The sequence below is a fragment of the Gorilla gorilla genome, chromosome 14 (genome assembly GCF_029281585.2).
Source record: "Gorilla gorilla gorilla isolate KB3781 chromosome 14, NHGRI_mGorGor1-v2.1_pri, whole genome shotgun sequence".
In the NCBI taxonomy this organism is placed as follows: Eukaryota; Metazoa; Chordata; class Mammalia; order Primates; family Hominidae; genus Gorilla; species Gorilla gorilla.
Window position 1 is genome coordinate 28,951,089 of NC_073238.2, and position 6,150 is coordinate 28,957,238.

The window sequence follows — 6,150 nt, forward strand, 5'->3', positions numbered from 1 at the left end:
AATCTGTAAGTGGATATCGGGATAGTTCTAACTATTTCGTTGGAAAGGGGAATATTTTCACCTAAAATCTATACAGAAGAACTCTCAGAAACTACTTTGTGATATCTGCGTTCAAATGCCAGAGCTGAACATTCCCTTTCATAGAGCAGGTTTGAAATACTCTTTCTGCAGTATCTGGAAGTGGACATTTCGAGCGCTTTCAGGCTTATGGTGAAAAAGGAATTATCTTCCCACAAAATCTAGAGAAAAGCATTCTCAGAAGCAAGTTTGAGATGTGTGTCCTCAACTAACAGAGGTGAACTTTTCTTTTGATACAGCAGTTTGGAAACACCCTTTTTGTAGAATCTGCAAGGGGATATTTGGTAACTGTGAAGATTTCGTTAGAAAGGGGAATATCTTGATGTAAAATCTAGACAGAAGCATTTTCAGAAACTTCTTGGGGATGTGTGTCCTCAACTAACAGAGTTCAACATTACTTTTCATACTGCAATTTGGAAACACTCTTTTTGTAGAATATGCAAGTGGATATTTGGTTAACTGTGAAGATTTCATTGGAAACGGGAATATCTTCATATAAAATCCAGACGGAAGGATTCTCAGAAACTTTTTCTGATGTGTGACCCCAACTAACAGAGTTCAACCTTACTTTCGATAGAACAGTTTGGAAACACTCTTTTTGTAGAATCTCTAAGTGGATGTTTGGATAGCTCTAACGACTTCGCTGGAAACGGGAATGTCTTCATCTAACATCTAGACAGAAGCACTCTCATAAACATCTTTGTGATATCTGCATTCAAGTCACAGAGCTTCCATATCATAGAGCAGGTTTGAAACACTCTTTCTGCACTGACAGCAAGTGGACAATTCAAGCTCATTCAGGCCTATGGTGAAAAAGGAACTATCTTCCGATGAAATCTACACAGAATCATTCTCAGAAACAAATTTGGGCTGTGTGTCCTCAACTAACAGAGTAGAACCTTTCTTTTGATACAGCAGTTTGGAAACAGTCTTTTTGTAGAACCTGCAAGGGTATATTTGGATAACTGTGAAGATTTCATTGGAAACGGGAATATCGTCATATAAAATCTAGACAGAAGCATTCACTGAAACTTCTTTGTGACGTGTGTTCTCAACTAACAGAGTTCAACATTTCTTTTCATACAGCAATTTGGAAACACTCTTTTTGTAGAATCTGGAAGTGGATATTTGGATAAGTGTGAAGATTTCATTGGAAACGGGAATATCTTCATACAAAACCTAGACAGCTGCATTCTCAGAAACTTCTTTGTGATGTGTGTCCACAACTAACAGAGTTCAAACTTTCTTTTCATACAGCAGTTTGGAAACACTCTTTTTGCAGAATCTGCAAGTGGATATTTGGATAACTGTGAAGATTTCGATGGAATAGGGGAATATCTTCATATAAAATATAGACAGAAGCATTCTCAGAAACTTCTTTGTGATGTGTGTCCTCAACTAACAGAGTTCAACCTTTCTTTTGATAGAGCAGTTTGGAAACACACTTTTTGTGGAATCTCTAAGTGGATATTTGGATAGCTCTAACGATTTCGTTGGAAACGGGAATATCTTCATCTAAAATCTAGACTGAAGCATTCTCAGAAACTTCATTGTGATGTGTGTCATCATCTAAGAGTGTTCAACCTTTCTTTTGATACAGCAATTTGAAAACACTCTTTTTGTAGAATCTGCAATTGGATATTTGGATAACTGTGAAGATTTCTTTGGAAACTGGAATATATTCCTATAAAGTAAAGACAGAAGCATTCTCAGAAACTTCTTTGTGATGTGTGTCTTCATCTAAAGGTGTTCAACCTTTATTCTCATACAGCAGTTTGGAAACTCTCTTTTTGCAGAATCTGCAAGTGGATATTTGGATAACTGTGAAGATTTCGTTGGAAACGGGAATATCTTCATATAAACTCTAGACAGAAGCATTCTCAGAAACTTCTTTCTCATGTGTGTCCTCAACTGACAGAGGTCAACCATTCTTTTGATAGAGCAGTTTGGAAACACTCTTTTTGTAGAATGTGTAAGAGGACATTTGGATAGCTCCAAAGATTTCGTTGCAAACGGGAATATCTTCATATAAACTCTAGACAGAAGCATTCTCGGAAACGTCTTTCTCATGTGTGTCCTCAACTGACAGAGTTCAACCATTCTTTTAATAGAGCAGTTTGGAAACACTCTTTTCGTAGAGTCTGTAAGAGGACATTTGGATAGCTCTAATGATTTCATTGCAAACTGGAATATCTTCATATAAGCTCTAGATAGAAGCATTCTCAGAAACTTCTTTCTCATTTGTGTCCTCAGCTGACAGAGTTCAAGCATTCCTTTGATAGAGCAGTTTGGAAACACTCTTTTTGTAGAATCTGCAAGTCGATATTTGGATAACTGTGAAGATTTCTTTTGAAGCGGGAATATCTTCATCGAAAATCTGGACAGAAGCATTCTCAGAAACTTCTTTGTGATGAGTGTCCTCAACTAACAGAGTAGAACATTTCTTTTTATAGAGCAGTTTGGAAACGCTCTTTCTGAAGAATCTGTAAGTGGATATCGGGACAGATCTAACAATTTCATTGGAAACAGGAATATTTTCACCTAAAATCGATACAGAAGAAGTCTCAGAAACTACTTTGTGATATCTGCGTTCAAGTCCCAGAGCTGAACATTTCCTTTCATAGAGGTTTGAAAACTCTTTATGCAGTATCTGGAAGCGGACATTTCGAGCGCTTTCAGGCCTATGGTGAAAAAGGAAATATCTTCCCATAAAATCTAGACAGAAGCATTCTGAGAAACTTCTTTCTCATGTGTGTCCTCAGCTAACAGAGTTCAACCATTGTTTTGATAGAGCAGTTTGGAAACACTCTTTTTGTAGAATCTGTAAGAGGACATTTGGATAGCTCTAAAGATTTCGTTGCAAACGGGAATATCTTCATCTAAAATCTAGACAGAAGCATTCTCAGAAACTTCCTTGTGATGTGTGTCCTCAACAAACAGACTTGAACCTTTCTTTTGATACAGCAGTTTGGAAACACTCTTTTTGTAGAATCTGCAAGTCGGTACTTGGATAACTGTGAAGATTTCATTGGAAAGGGGAATATCTTCCTATGAAATCTAGACAGAAGCATTCTCAGAAACTTCTTTGTGATGTGTGTCCTCAACTAAAAGAGTTCAACCTTCCTTTCGACAGAGCAGTTTGTAAACACTCTGCTTGTAGAATCTGTAAGTGGATATTTGGATTGGTCTAAAGATTTCGTTGGAAACGGGAATATCTTCAAATAAAATCTAGACAGCAGCATTCTCAGAAACTTCTTCGTGATGTGTGTCCTCAACTAAGAGAGTTCAACCTTTCTTTTGATGCAGCAATTTGGAGGCACTCTTTTTGTAGAATCTGCAAGTGGATATTTGGATAACTGTGAAGATTTCGCTGGTATCGGGAATATCTTCCTATAAAATCTAGACAGCAGCATTCTCAGAAACTTCTTTGTGATGTGTGCCCTCAACTAACGGAGTTCAAACTTTCTTTTCATACAGCAGTTTGGAAACACTTTTTTGCAGAATCTGCAAGTGGGTATTTGGATAACTGCGAAGATTTCATTGGAAGAGCGGAATATCTTCATATAAAATCTAGACAGAAGCATTCCCAGAAACTTCTTTGTGATGTGTGTCCTCCACTTACAGTGTTCAACCTTTCTTTTGATAGAGCAGTTTGGAAACACTCTTTTTATAGAATCTCTAAGTGGTATTAGGATAGCTCTAACGATTTCATTGGAAACGGGAATATCTACATCTAAAATCTAGACAGAAGCACTCTCAGAAACATCTTTATGATATATGCATTCAAGTCACAGAGCTGAACATTCCCTTTCCTAGAGCAGGATTGAAGCACTCTTTCTGTACTATCTACAAGTGGACATTTCAAGAGCTTTGAGGCCTATGGTGAAAAAGGAAATGTCTTCCCATAAAACCTAGACAAAAGCATTCTCAGAAACAAGTTTGAGATGTGTGTCCTCAACTAACAGAGGTGAACCTTTCTTTTGATACAGCAGGTTGGAAACACCCTTTTTGTAGAATCTGCAAGGGGATATTTGGTAACTGTGAAGATTTCGTTGTAAAGGGGAATATCTTGATATAAAATCTAGACAGAAGCATTCTCAGAAAATTCTTGGGGATGTGTGTCCTCGACTAACAGAGTTCAACATTTCTTTTCATACTGCAATTTGGAAACACTCTTTTTGTAGAATATGCAAGTGGATATTTGGATAACTGAAGATTTCGTTCGAAACGGGAATATCTTCATATAAAATCCAGACGGAAGGATTCTCAGAAACTTTTTCTGATGTGTGACCCCAACTAACAGAGTTCAAACTTTCTTTCGATAGAACAGTTTGGAAACACTCTTTTTGTAGAATCTCTGAGTGCATATTTGGATAGTTCTAACGATTTTGCTGGAAACGGGAATATCTTCATCTAAAATCTAGACAGAAACATTCTCAGAAACTTCTTTGTGATGTGTGTCATCATCTAAGAGAATTCAACCTTTGTTTTGATACAGCAATTTGGAAACACTCTTTTTGTAGAATCTGCAAGTGGATATTTGGATAACTGTGAAGATTTCGCTGGAAACTGGAATATATTCCTATAAAGTGAAGACAGAAGCATTCTCAGAAACTACTTTCTCATGTGTGTCCTCAACTGACAGAGTTCAACCATTCTTTTGATAGAGCAGTTTGGAAACCCTCTTTTTGTAGAGTCTGTAAGAAGACATTTGGATAGCTCTAACGATTTCATTGCAAACGGGAATATCTTCATATAAACTCCAGATAGAAGCATTCTCAGAAACTTCTCTCTCATTTGTGTCCTCAACTGAGAGAGTGCAACCTTTCTTTTGATACAGCAATTTGGAAACACTCTTTTTGTAGAATCTGCAAGTGGATATTTGGATAACTGTGAAGATTTCGCTGGAAGCGGGAATACCTTCCCATAAAATCTAGACAGCAGCATTCTCAGAAACTTCTTTGTGATGTGTGTCTTCAACTAACAGAGTTCAACCTTTCTTTTGATAGAGCAGTTTGGAAACACTCTTTTCATTGAATCTCTATGTGTTATTAGGATAGCTCTAACGATTTCATTGCAAACGGGAATATCTTCATCTAAAATCAAGACAGAAGCATTCTCAGAAACTTCTTTGTGATGTGTATCCTCAAGTAACAGAGTTGAACCTTTCTTTTGATACAGCAGTTTGGAAACACTCTTTTTGTAGAATCTGCAAGTCGATACTTGGATAACTGTGAAGATTTCATTAGAAAGGGGAATATCTTCCTATAAAATCTAGAAAGAAGCATTCTCAGAAACTTCTTTGTGATGCGTGTCCTCTAGTAAGAGAATTCAACCTTTCTTTCGACAGAGCAGTTTGGAAACACTCTGCTTGTAGAATCTGTAAGTGGATATTTGGATAGCTCTAACGATTTCATTGGAAACGGGAATATCTTCATATAAAATCAAGAAAGAAACATTCTCAGAAACTCCTTTGTGAAGTGTGACCTCAACTAACAGAGTTCAACCATTCTTTTGATGGAGCAGTTTGGAAACAATATTTTTGTGGAATCACTAATTGGATATTTGCATAGCTCTAACGATTTCGTTGGAAACAGGAATATCTTCATCTAAAATCTAGACAGAAGCACTCTCAGAAACAACTTTGTGATATCTGCATTCAAGTCACGGACGTGATCATTCCCTTTCGTAGAGCAGGTTTGAAACACTCTTTCCGCACCATATGCAACGGGACATTTCGAGCGCATTCCTGTCTATGGTGAAAAAGGAAATATCTTCCCATAAAATCTAGACAGAATCATTCTCAGAAACAAATTTGGGATGTGTGTCCTCAACTAACAGAGTTCAACCTTTCTTTTGATAGAGTAGTTTGGAAACAGTCTTTTTGTAGAATCGGCAAGTGGATATTTGGATAACTGAAGATTTCGTTGGAAACGGGAATATCTTCATATAAAATCTAGACAGAAGCATTCTCAGAAACAAATTTGGGTTGAGAGTCCTCAACTAACAGAGTTGAACCTTTGTTTTGATAGAGCAGTTTGGAAACAGCCTTTTGGAGTATCTGCAAGTGGA